The 14,341-nt window shown below is 41.6% G+C and overlaps 1 pseudogene; it reads left to right on the forward strand.

Moving 5' to 3' along the window:
• The first annotated feature begins 11,081 nt into the window (after positions 1-11,081).
• LOC100945085 lies at positions 11,082-11,767 on the forward strand (annotated as a pseudogene).
• Positions 11,768-14,341: the final 2,574 nt, after the last annotated feature.

Raw genomic sequence — 14,341 nt, forward strand, 5'->3', positions numbered from 1 at the left:
GTAAGGCACCAGCCCCATATGCCGGAGGTGGTGGGTTCAAACCCAGCCCCAGCCAAAAACTGCAAAAAAAAAAAAATAAAATAAAGAGTTATCTCTTCTCAGAAAAGAAAGTGTCCCTAATCCCTTAATCCAGTGTATTAACTATTTCCTCTTCGTGTTCCCAAACACCTGTGCCTTTCTCCACCTTAACACGTACCTCATTGTGTTATAACTGACTTGTTCTGATGGATTGTCTCACATCAGACTGCACTCATCTTGCAGATATACAGGGCTGTCCAGAAGGCTGTGTGCTATGGAAAACAGAAACATACACGCCTTGCTCCTTTCCAGGTGGCCTGATGCCACTGGGCACATTTCTGCTTCACCCAGTAACACTGCAGGCATAAGTGGGTAAGTGACTAATGTGCTTCGGTTTACAAGATTGGAGAACAATATATGGTTGTATTTATTTTTTTATTTCATTTTTATTCATGTAAACATGATTACAGAATAATAGTAGTACACATATAGATGACATTGATTTTAATATCCAATAATAATGACTTCAAGCCTCCATCCTGCTGATGATGAGAGTTACATTCATCTAGTTATAAAGTCCCATGTGGTTTCTGGAAACCCTGGAAAATGCTGGCATGGTCTATAAAACTAGCCTTCTTCATTGCCCCCCACCCAGCACACCAGAGACAGGGGCTCACAGGCACCTCTGTTGCCGCCCTTGTCTTGTGGACCTCCAGAGACCCACTTGCTGTTTCTGCTCCCTCCATTCAGCAGCTTCCGTGCCCTTCTTAGCACTCGCCCTCTTCTCAGAATAGTTAAGTGAAGCCCAACTTGCCTCCTGCAGCTGAACCACAGTGGCTGCCAAGGTACAAAGGAGGTTCCACTTTGCCACAATGTTGTTGTCAGTCAAAACAAAAGAAAAGTAGCCCTAGACTCCAGAAGCCCCAGGTCTTCCCGGCCAACTCATTTGATCTACAAGTTAAGTGTGCCCAGATTGCCAGGGTGTCTAGGTGAGGCAGAGACCCAGCACCAGCTTCACACTGAGCCCAGCACTGGCCCCTTCCTGTGGTAACTTAGGTGCTGGGCTTCGGTCCTCCTTCCCCCCAGGTCTCTGGTATCCAGACATCCTTGCTCCTTGGAACCACGGAGGTGGCTGGATGAACTGGGCAACCTCAGTCTCATTCCCTACCTCTGTGCTGGCTGAGCTACAGACACCTGAGCAAAAGAGCCACTGGGAATACCTAATATTTGTTTTCTAGTAGCTTGGAGGAAAATTTGAAATTGGAGGAAAGCACCTCTTTCTTGTCTGAAAAATCCTAAAGATGAGAGTCTGGCTTAAGTGACTGAGAACAGCAGACAAAAAGAGAAAGATCATCAGAAAGTCAAAAGGTAATTCTATAATCTCACCGGCTGCGGACATGTAGACCAAGCCGGCATCACAAAGGTAGTGGCCTGTAACCTCATGACAGTGGAAGGAAAACAAACTTTTTTTTAATTGCACTTAACACTTTCTACCTATGTATTAATGGGATGAATATTCAGTATCAGCCTTTCGGACATTTGGTTCTATAGCATAAGGCAGTAAGAAGTGATGGACAGACACCACTTGCTAGTAGGAAACAGCTCTTAATAACCTGCTAGGCTGAGATCACACGCTTTTCACAAGGGGGTAGGCAGCACATAGGTGGCTATAGAATCATGCTGGTAGTAACCCCAGGCAATTAGAGTTTCTGCTAAACCTCATTCTTCCTGCCTGGTCTGTTGGATTACCTGGGTTGCTTTTGGCCTTTGACTTCATCTTTGCCCTCTTCCTCTCTCTGCTTTCCCATTGCAGGGTGGTGGGAAGCAGAGAGATTCTCACTCTGGCTCTCATGTGACAAGGCACATCCTGAGGCACAGACTGTGATGAGAGTCCATGTTAAGGAGGCACAGTCCTCCCAGCCTTTGCTTTAAAGTCCCACTTACCTGTTTTGTTTGCTGACTAAACAGATATTAGCAGAACACAGTTTTGTTTATCCTCAGAATGAGGCTAAAAATGGGTAAAAGGGGAGTAAAACCCACTGAACTAATTGACCACATTAAAGACTGGTTTGAATGAAAGCTGACCGAAGGCAATGTTCATAAATTTTTAAGGAAGAACAAAAAAGGAAAATAAGAAAGAACTCATGTGTATCTCTTTTTTGTAATAGTTCTATAAGAGACATTGTCTCACTTTTTGACTTATAAATTGAGGCTCAGAGAGTAAGTGACTTTCCCAAGTAAATCAGTTAAAAAGTAAAGACTGCCCAAATTATAATTAAATTATTTCGACTTAAGAGCATGCACAAGAACTCTTATCTCCTAATTCTCAGTCTAGCATTCTTTTCATTTTACATATTTTGTGATATACTTATTTCCAGAAATCTCAAGCTCAAACCCTGAAATTTCTCCATTCAGACACTCCACAGATCCCTGTACAAATAACATGATCCGTGTATAGGATGATTTCTGTCACCCAACATGATGGGTATTTGTATACAAGTTTGACAGTTTCAACTTCTCTGTGCATCGTGGCCACCCGGTGTCAAAACACAGCAACTGCAGGCAGATGTAACAATCGTACAGGCAAGCATTATAAAGTCTGTTTTCAGCAACAAAAACATATCATTATGGAGGTTCTGGAGTCTTTGGTAAGAGCTTGTACATACAGAAGATATTTGCACCACAGAAAGAAGCACATGAAAATGAGTAGTCTGATTTTTAAATATGAAAAATTTAAGTAGCTTAAGTTCAAAGGACGTAGACCCATTCCAAAATGCTAGAAAAAAATAAAAAGTAGTAAAAGGAAGTTAGATAAAATCCAATTACATGTGGGAAAGCGGCCAAAAATAAGAGGAGTTACACTGTCTGTTCATGCATTTTTTAATGTAAAGGTTGATGAGGGTAATGAACAACAAAATAAATTAGTGGAACTGCCAATATTAGTGGCGTTTGGAGAGGTCTCTAGCTAGATGACTGATAAGAAACTTATAGAAATCAAGTTCTGCCAGGTGTTGTGATGGTAAATACAAGTGAACAAGATACAGCCAGAGGCACCTGTGAGGACACTGTCCCAGTGGGTCACTATGCAGGGGGTTGTGCACCGAGTGGGTCACTGCACAGGGGACTGTGCACAGACAGCACCTGCCTTTGTCACACACAATCTAATGGACCAAACATGATGACACCATCACAAAATGACGCTATTAGCCCATTAGCCCAATTACACGGGTAACAGACAGGAGTGAGTTTTAGAGATGGGGATAGAGCAGTGTTTTTTCACCTTTTTTTTTATCTCACAGCACACTTGTACCCATAGTTAAACTTCCACAGCACACTTAAATTATGTTGATCAAAATAAAGAGTAAAAGAGAAGGCTATATTTACTGTGCTTTGAATTCTTTCAAAAATAGCTTAATTAACGATCTTTAAAATTTGTCATGGCACACCTAAAATCCTCTCACAGCACACGGATTGAAAAATCACTGGAATAGAGTATTATTTATTTTAAATTTAAAAAGCAGAAAAGTGGCATAGAACTTTGAGCCTGAGAAGGAAAGGGTTTTTAACAGTAGAATGTCCTTCATAATCATTCAGGCTTTGGGCTGGCCGGTCAACCTCTATTAGGAAATTTGATATATATTATGGAGGATGTCTGCCCCAATGCAGGGCCAAATGTGCAAGGTTCCGGGTTGGAATAGTGGCTCTCAACATCTTTGCCAGTTTCCACAGAGAGGATAGAAAATATTCTCATATATGTACTAAGACCATTCAGGATACCCAGCTCCCTTCCTGCAAGTCCTTTCTCTTCCATCGAAGAAAGTACCATTAATGCAAGTTAGTTACAAGGACAATTATAGGGATAACTTTCCTACTTTACATCTAAAGTAAAAGCTTCCCAAAATTCAGTACTTTATTAGTAGTAACTTGACTGTTAATGACGCCAACTTCTTTGAGGCTTGTAGTCAGGCAATAAATACTGTTAAAGATCACAACGTAATTATCCTTGGGATTCCAGGCACAGTCAGTCAGGGAGAGAGTGGTAGAAAGAAACCTGGTAGAAGTTTCAAAAGATACTCAGCTTTCCTTCATCCCCAAAGTTTGTCTTCAAACTGTCCCAGACCCATAATCCTTCCTGTCGTTTTAATATTTTAATTGGGGAAATTCAACCACATCGCCGAGAATCCACCTGTGACGAGCACTTCACGGAGCCCTTTACTTCACACCTAAGCCTCTTCTTCAGGTTTAGTCCTTTACGAGTTTTGCATAAGCAAATTTCCATCTTTTTATGATCATGCTTTTAATTCCACAGGGATATCCTCTAGGAATAACTTATCTCTGCCACCATTAGACACATTGCAAGTTTGCAAGGTGTTATAGCTGAGCCTACCAAAGTCCTCTAATATCCATGAAGGAAAAGTCTCCCTTCTCCTGTCTCTGCTGAATAATTATTCCCCACATATCAGTCCTCTGTCCATGGCAGATAGAATTGCTGTCCTCTAAAAGCCTGTCGGAAGAGTTGAGACTGACATGTGCTTTCCCAAACAAAAAGGTCCTAACAAAAATTAGACATTGGATGATGCTTTCTTTTTTATTCATTTGGCATTCTAACTTATAAAAGGTGCAATCCAGTTCTCAAGAGAAATAAATAAGTTGCAACTGTGCTGATACACAGGTTTCTTAACTGTTTGCGGGAGAATGAAAGATACACCTAACCACAGAAGTCCAAGAGATGCAAATTTCAAGGTAACAATTGCACCCGGAAGATTAAACCTTTTAATATTAGAGCTGCCCAAAATAAACCCAAACGAATGATTGCTATTGCAAGTCTTTGCCTCATATTCTAGAGCTAAAAAACCATGTGACTATGAAATTATATAAAACAGGTCACATAGCTAAAAATAATGTAATTTGGGGGGTTTGGTGGAAATAATTATATTAAAGGTTATGAAATTTGTATTAGTGGAATTTATACTATTAACCCCAGGAAGGCCACAAATTTTCTGAGGTCACAAATTTTGATCCCTCTCTTAATCGATTCACAGCCATGACCCACTATAAATGCTTTTGTTTCTTTCTGGCTTTAGCCTAGACAGTTGCTAATCTACCAGGCTACTCTTCAATCCCTTCTGACTTGGGTAAGAGGCACAGTCGGAAAGCAGTAAAGAGGTATGCAAAAGCCATGGTTTAGAATCAGAGTAGAAATCCCTCATTGTCCTCTTTTTGAGGTCTAGTATTGGGACAGTGCCTGTGGCTCAAAGGAGTAAGGCACTGGCCCCATATGCCGGAGGTGGTGGGTTCAAATCCAGCCCTGGCCAAAAACTGCAAAAAAAAAAAAAAAAAAGTCTAGTTTCCAGCATGATTTCTTAAATAATTTAATTTCAATTTGTTTAAGAATTATTAAAAGTGCAAGTTGCTATTTGGTACTCCTATATGTGGTACTATCTTTTAGAATTTGTAATCTAAGCTAAAGAACAAAAATGCTTACCAGCCACTAACTCAATTCTTCTTTACTCCAATAGCAGGTAGCCCCAACTTATAAATGGGATGTCTTTCAAGATTTTATATACTTTGGGGAGCTCAGAATGTGCCCATCCCATGGAAATAATGCTTAAAATTGAGAGTAGGTTCCTAGATCTGTGTTCAAAAAAAAAAAATGTAAAGATCTTGAATTGAGTCCCCAGCTTACACTACCACCACTACGTAAACACACTGGCTTCTTAGCCTTTCTAGGAGCCATGAAGAACTTACAGAAAGCACATACTTCTAAAATTTCACAAACTATTCAAGGAGCCAGGAGACCCCTTGAAGCATCCAGGCACCTCAGGTTAAGATGGGTAATTACTGCACAGCTGCAACCCCAGCATTATGGGAGGCCAGGGCAGGAGGAACACTTGGGGCCACTAGCTAGAGACCAGCCTGGGCCATATAGCAAGATCCTCTCTCTACAAAAATATTTGAAAATTATCCAGGTGTGGTAGCCTGTAGTCCCAGCTACTTGGGAGGCTGAGTCAGAAGGATCCCTTGAACCCAGAAAGTGGAGGCTGCAGTGGGTTATGATCCCACCACCGCACTTCAGCCTGGGCCACAGAGTAAGACCCTAACTTAGTTCTTTATATAGGAGATCAACTACCAATGTAAGGAAAAACCCCCTTTATAATAGGCTGAATTGTGTCTGTCCCCTGCCTCCCCACCTGCCAAATTCATGTGTTGAGATCCTAACCACCCGCATCTCAGAATGTCACTGGATTTTGGAGATTAGGTCTTTTAAAAAGTAAATAAGTTAAAAAGAGGCCTTTAAGGGGGACCTAATTCAATATGGCTGGTGTCCTTGTAAGAAAAGGAAATTTGGACACAGACATGTTTGTGCAGAGTGGGAAGAGCGTGGGAGGACAGCCAAGGAAAAGGGGCACCAGAAAACCAGCCCTGAGGATACCCTGATCTCGGGCTTCTCAGCGCTAGAACTGTGATAAAACAGATTCCTGCAGTTTGAGCCACCAAGCCCTAGCAAACCAACACGCTCATCATTCCCACCTTCCAGTATAATATGATCCATCAGTGATCAGCAGAGCCACCATTTAAGAGACAGTATCTTGTAAAGCTCCATTTGTGAGTTTGACAACCAGTCCCACTCACAGCCTACTCCAGTGCTGAGAGCCACTCTCCTACTCACAGCAAAAGAGGGCAGGTCTATGGCAGGAAAGAGGTGATGAGCTCTCACCTCGCAGAGATTGTTAAGAAGTGAATCTTTATTTATACGTAAGATGTCTCATATATCCACACAACAGACCAAAACTTCCCAAGATGCTCATACGCCCAGATGTCTCAGTTGGGGAACAAAAGTCAGTTTCTACTCATACACGTTTGGGGCTATTACTAAGTCAGTTTTATAAATTACTTATGGATGGCATGTAGATGTGAGTCCCCAAGGTAGCCCCGTGTGTCCTGTGTCGCTCCAATTTTCCCCTCCCGGTAGTTGCACCGACATAGGGAATAACCTGAAATGGAAAAAGGCCAGGCAATCAGATGAAAGAATAACACATTTTCCAGAACATCCCATAGCCTAGGGAAGTGCTGACATTTTCACCAATCTCTTGCCATTCACCTCTGCTTTTCAAACGCAAAGAATTATCCGAACACAATCTTCTCGGGGCAAATTTACTGCAGCCACCACTCTCCATTTGGCTTAAGAAAAATAACACTGCTTCTAAACCAAAAAAGATAGGGTTGCAAATATAGGTTTTGTAACTTACTTTTTTGTGTGATCTAATTGAACTCCCTGAACCCTGGTGTCTTACCTGTGGAGCGTGGACACTGATATCATTAATAACAGATATTTGAATTATAAGGTTTGCAGTGAACATCAAATGAAATTATATGAGAAATGCTATTAACAAAGCCTAGTGAGTTTTGCCCCATAAAAGAGGGCGCCCTAAGGACCTACGTCACCATGACAGGTAAATAAGGTAATTTCCTTAATCCTTTCCCAAAGGGGCTTTACCTAAGGCCATTTTCTCAACTAAGAAAACAGCCAAACTTCAGGGACTTTTGATGGCCGGGTTAGAGTACCAGCATGCGAGAGGCAGGGTTAGAGGAGGTAGTTAGGCAGAAGCAAGGGAGGAAAGAACAGAACCCAAAAGTTAGTCAACGGGCCGGAACAAACAGCCCTGGAGGAGAAGGACAGACCCACTAATTTCCCAGCATTGCACACGTGCAAAGTGACCCTTCCCCATCAGATCATAATTGTAGTAAGTTAACATCATGGTTTTGATCCCCGCCCCTTTGTGGGGAAAACAGGAGAACTTTGAGTTAATACAGCATCAACACTGACCGCCCAGCTGCCTTTGCCTTCAACAAGTAGAAACAGCAGCCGCTCAGGCTTCCAGGAGGTTGCTCCTTTCCAGTGCACCCACTCCCTCTCTTGGGAGTGGACTTTCACTTCTGCATAAGCCTTTGCTAAGCCTATTGTCACTCAATAAACTTGCTCACTATCGCTCAGTTGTGTGCACATCCTGACATTCCTTTCTGAGGTGTGCAAGAACCTTTACACTGGTGACAGTAATGCATGGAGTTCTGGCCAACAGTGAGTCTACAGACCCATCCAGTCATCACCACTCTGTCGCTAAGTGTATAATTACAATGGGCATGTCTGGTTATCAGCAGAACTCTCACCTGGGTTCTTTGGACTATGGAATGAGACCTAAGCAATTGAGAAAGCTAATTTAAAATCTCTGGAGCTGCTCCAAGATAGGAAATCTTTAAAGGTAGAATTTCATCCCTGGCTGGGGAGAGTGGCAGAGATCAACGCCACGGTTAAAGAAAAAAGGATGCATGGCTGCTGGTTCTCATCATACCCCCTTTCTGCTGACCGGCCTGGACCCCACCAGCAAACTCAACCAGAAAAGTGGCCCCAGCTACAGCCATTGTCCCAGAGGTGGCCTCTTTGCTAGAGAAGTTATGGTGACCTTGAGTACATGGTACACTACTATTGATCTGAATACAGGTCATTTTCCATCCCTATTGGCAAGATCAGAACTACAAAGTTTGAATTCACTTGAAACTATTAGGTGTATATGTTTGCAGCCCTCATCCAACTAGGTTCATTCTTTTGCTCCTCAGACAAGGAGACCTGAACTGATGGTTTGGCAGGACATAGCACTGGTTCATACAAGTGACGGAACTGTGTGAACAGACTCAGATGAGCAAAAAGTAGCTTGTGCGTTACAAGGCTTGGCATAGAAGATGTTTTTGGAAGAGTGAAAGTTAAACACTATGAATTCATAGAAAGACCACGTAAGTAGCACGTGGGAGTTTAGTGGTCTGAAACAAGCCATCACATCCTCTCTAAACTAAAGAATGAATTATTGCCCATTGTCTCTCCCTCCACGAAAAAGGAAGCACAATGCTTGGTATTATGCTTTGGGTTCTGGAAGCAACATATTTACTACACACTAGCAAATAACGCTCTGACCCATTCACCAGGCAGCACGAAGGGTGACAACCTTTGAGCAGGGTCCAGAGAAGGGCCTACCAGCAGTGCTTGGGCCATATGGGCTGGCTGAGCCTTCAGTATGAAAGGTATAGATTTAAAAAGATACAATACAGAGTTTGCAGCAAGCCTCTAAGGGGAAATGAACCATTCCATCTGAGGTAGTGAGTTAGACCACACACACACACTCATCCCTACCTGTCTGGAGCGCGACTGGGCCCTGGTAGACGGAGAGAGAGGAGAGAACCTTCCCAGGGCTGATTGAATTAGGATCAAAACTGAGGCTAAGTTCTGCCAGTCCCACCTAAGTCAGCTAAAGAGAGCCTCTTACCCAAGATCACGTTCCTTTCCTGGGGGTACCCCACCCTTCAGCAACTAATCTGGATGAGAAAGTATAAAGGGCCAGCCCTGCCTACAAAGCCCAGCAAACCTGAAGGGCAGCAGCAGTTCCAGAGCTCCCCTCGGGGTGGCTGAGGCCGGGCAACTGCTCGGCAGCTCAGCACAGCTCCACTCCCGCCCCAGCCACTCTGTCTTCCTTGGCTCCCCCGTGGATATTGATCCCAAGGATATTTGTCAATAAACTTTTCACAAACCTACCTAAGATAGATACAGATGTACATATCAAAATTTCACTGACTGTGCAAGTCAAGCTGAGGCGGGGAGGGAAGCTTTACCTCCAAATTCTTCAAAAATAAAGGTGAATTGGATTGATTTTTCATTTGTGAAGAAAAGGAGTGGAAGGAAGGGAAAGGAGCAAGTAAACGAGAAGGAAAGGGGTCCCCTCACGTTGGAGTAACACACGTCCCCCGTTACTTGAAAAGCTGTCGTCATCAGTTTGGGGAGGCCTTTGCTTTTCCAGTTACTGAAGTGGGGGACCATGTCATGAAGTGGGGGACCATGTCAGCCCACAGCAATGAACCGTTTGTTATTCAGCAAAGACGGAGCTGAACATTTTAACCCAAATTGTACTTTTTTTTTTGCCTTCTGTGAAAATTCTGAATTTCATTTGCTCGTTTAGGATTTATTCAGCACCTGCCAAGCCCAGCTCTGTATTTTATAATGTAATACTACTATCTTTACGTAACCCTTAAATCTGTACGTCAAATAGATGTTTCAAATACTCTGGAATATAATATGTTATTTGTGGCTCCTTATTTTCTTTCTCTTTTACATTTTGTTCCTTTCTCTTTGCAAGTCACAAAGTCAATAAAGTGAGGATAATCAGAGTAGATATCAAAAGGACATTTAAATTGCAATAGTCGTCTGTTTACCAAAGATATTCTGAAGGACGTTTTTCAGCCAGTTACACATTTACATAGGAGATTCAATAATATCATACTTGCAAAGTAGCTAGACATTTTGGCATTTTGGAATTTGAGATGATAAGATTAAAATGGCAATATATGAAAACTATAATTTATACTAAATAAGAAAATATGAGGACAAAATGGCATTTTAATTATTAACAGTAAATATGTATAGGTGAATATAGCAAAAGAAAAATTTTTTAATGAGTAAACAATTCTGAAAAAACAAAAAAAAGTTCTTCATATCAATATTATATCTCTGCAAATTGATGAAGAAAAATACGATTTGCCTCTGAAAATAAAAACTTTCATTGACATAAAAATTCAAACTGAAAGAAATCAGTTTGGCTATTTAAAGCATAGAAATGAAAAACTGACTTTGGTTACACTGTAAGTGAAACTATAGGTCACAATTTTATCTGCACTTCATGGAAAACATGAAATGAAGAGGTTGCTAGCGCGAGTGTTTGGGGACTGTGAAGCTTTGGTAGATACAGGAACATTTGGAGAATATTTACTTACAGCAACCGCGAAATTTAAATTAAATCTATATTTAGTCTAAATCAACATAAACCTGAATTTCTATAGACCAAAGACAAAGAGTTTTTCTATAATATTTAAAAGGTATAATTAACAGTAAAACTCCAAGGGCTATAGGCCTGAAGTTTTGAGATTGCAAGTTTGTTAAAAAGAGACACTTACTTGCTAAAGAAGCTTTGTTCATTTAAAGTGATAAGCACTGAACGTCCCTGAGACACAGCCTGGAAGAGATGAGAAAAGCCCAAGCCAGGAGTCAGGCGGCCAAACCCAAGCTCTGTTACCGCCATGGCAGGGGCAGAATGGAGTCTGTCCGGGGGCCGCTGGCTGCAGCGGGAGTGGAGTTTGAAGAATTTTTTGAAACAAGAGAACAATATGAAAAGTTGCAGAAGGATGGACGCCTGTTTTTCGGCCAAGTGCCTTTGGTTGAAATTGATGGAATGGCACTGCCGCAGACTAGAGCCATCCTCGGCTACCTCACTGCTAAGTGTGACCTCCACGGGAAGCACTGAAGGAGAGTCGGGTCCACATGTACACCAATGGCACCCTGGATCTGATGGTGATGATGATAGCAGGGGCGCCCTTCAAACCTCCTAAAGAAAGAGGAGGCCTTAGCTTTAGTGGTGAAGAAAGATAAAACCCGCTACTTGCCTATCTTTGAAAAGATTTTGAAAGACCACGGAGAAGATTTTCTCTTTGGCAACAAATTCAGTTGGGCAGATGCACAATTGCTGGAAGCTATTTTAATGGTGGAAGAATTGGAATCTTCTATTCTTTCTGACTTCCCTTTGCTAAAGGCATTTAAAACACGTATCAGCAACATCCCACAATTAAGAAGTTCCTGCAGCCTGGGAGTCCAAGGAAGCCACCCCCGGACAATCACTATGTAGAAGCAGTCAAGAACATTCTGCAGTTCTAACAGCAGCAGGTCTCGTGATGGCGAGAGTGAGATCTAATCACAGCACCAGCACGTGCCACCCATAGTGAATAACAGAGGCAAACTGTAGGTTCTAGGGGCTAAGAGTCTAAAAAGAATAAGCCATGCTGCCATCAGTGGCAAACACTGATTAAACACAAAATAAAACAAAAAAATTAATAAATAAAGTGATAAGCACTACTTGTCATAAGGGTTTAAATTTGCTCACCATTGGGAGGCCGAGGTGGGTAGATTGCCTGAGCTCATGGGTTCGAGCCTGAGCCAGCATGAGACCTTATCTCTAAAACAGCCAGGTGTCTTGGCAGGTGCCTCTAGTCCCAACTACTCTGGAGGCTGAGGCAAAAGGATCACTTGGACTCAAGAGATTGAAGTTGCTGTGAGCTGTGACACCACTGTACTCTGCCAAGGGTGACAAAGTAAGACTCTGTCTCAATAAATAAATTTTCTCACCAAATGTATAATTAAACCACAGACCACAATCTAACTGCTTTTAATATAAGTAACTCATCTGGTACATAACAACTCTCCCATTAGGTTGCAACTATATCTTCAAGCATTCCTCCTGGAACAGGTTACTAAAATAAACAAATGATTCTAGCACATTAACTTTAAAACACAACCCAAACTCGTTCTTTCCCAGAGTCACCAAAACAACCTAGAGACCTGACATTTTGTTTTAATCTAGGGATTGACAGATCAAAGAGAATTTCAGATGAAAACTAAAAATACTTAGTAAGTTTTGGACAGTTAAAAAGAAAACCGAGAACAAAGTTATAGAGCATTTTTAAACAACTAAATTATTGAAATGTCACTAAAAATAATACTGTGTGGCATGCCTTTACTAAAGGCAAAACCTCAGTAAAAGCAAAACAAACTATCAGGAAGAAAAAAGGAAACTAAAGGAGTTAGAACTAGAACAAAGTATGAAGTCACATGAAAGAAGTGGAGGCAGTAAACTGGGAGGAAAAATAAATATACCTTAAAAACTGTTACTTTGAAAAGAAATTACATAAGTAAACCTACTTATTGAAAAGGAAGAGAGGCTCGGCACCTGTGGCTCAAGCGGCTAAGGCGCCAGCCACGTACACCTAAGGTGGCGGGTTCAAATCCCCAGCCCGGCCCGCCAAACAACAATGATGGCTGCAACCAAAAAATGGCCAGGCATTGTGGCGGGCGCCTGTGGTCCCAGCTACTTGGGAGGCTGAGGCAGGAGACTCGCTTGAGCCCAAGAGTTGGAGGTTGCTGTGAGCGTGATGCCATGGCACTCTACCCAGGGGGATAGCTTGAGGCTCCATCTCAAAAAAAAAAAAAAAAAAAAGGAAGAGAATGTAAATTAATAAAATGAGAAATAACATATAAGAACTAAGATTTTAAAAAAAAGTTTTTTAAATATCTGATTAAAATAACAATGAGATACCACTACACACCTATAAGCGTGGCCAAAACCAAAACACTGCCAATATCAAATGCTGGTGAGGATGTGAAGAAATAGGAACTCTCATTCATTGCTGGTGGCAATGCAGAATGGCACAGCCACCTTGGATGTCAGTTCTGCAGTTTCTCACAAAACTAAATATTCTCTTATCGTGCAATCCAGCTTGTGCTTCTTGGTATTTAACCAAATAAGTTAATGTCCTCACAAAATTGTACACATGGATGTTTATACCAGCTTTATTTGTTATTGCCCAAATTTGAAAGCAACCAAGATGTCCTTCAGTAAATGAATGGGGAAACTGTGGTACATCCAGACAATGGAATGTTGTTCAACACTAAAAAGTAATAAGCTATCAAGCTGTGGAGAGACACCGAGGAACCCCATGTACATATCACTAAGGGAAAGAAGTCAACCCCAAAAGGCCGCACACTGCATACAACTCTATGACATTTTGGAAAAGGCAAAACCATGGAAACCAGTAAAAATATCAGGAGTTAGCATGAGTTAGAGAGAACGGAGGGGTGAACAGGTGGAGCATGCCGGATTTTTAGGGCAGTGAAACTACTTTGTGTGACATTATAATAGAGGGCATACGTCATTATACATTTGTCAAAACCCATAGAATATTCAACACCAAGAGTGAACCCTAATGTAAACCATGGACTTGGAGTGATAATGATGTGCCCATGCAGGTTTGATAGTGACAAATGTACCACTCTGGTGAGGGTGCTGTTAGGGGGGAGACTGCTCATATGTGGGGACAGGGAGTAGGTGGGAACCTTGTTTCTGCTCAGCCTTGCTAGTAACCTAAATCTGCTCTGAAAAATGAAGTCTATTTGGATAAAAAGGAAGGAAGGAAGGAAAAGAAACCAAAATATATTAAACAAAATTACAAAATATCAAAATAATCATCAGGTCATTTTTACTTTCTTAATTATACACTGTTCAAAAACAGTGAAAATATTGAAATACTACTCAACTTATTTTATTTTACTAGGCATTAAGTTGGTAAAAAAAAAAAAAAAAATCAACACCATGGAATACTATGCAGCCATTAAGAAGGATGGAGACTTTACATCCTTCATGTTCACATGGATGGAGCTGGAGAATGTTCTTCTGAG

Source organism: Otolemur garnettii, unplaced genomic scaffold, assembly GCF_000181295.1.
Source record: "Otolemur garnettii isolate 467f Iridium unplaced genomic scaffold, OtoGar3 scaffold00138, whole genome shotgun sequence".
Taxonomy (NCBI): domain Eukaryota; kingdom Metazoa; phylum Chordata; class Mammalia; order Primates; family Galagidae; genus Otolemur; species Otolemur garnettii.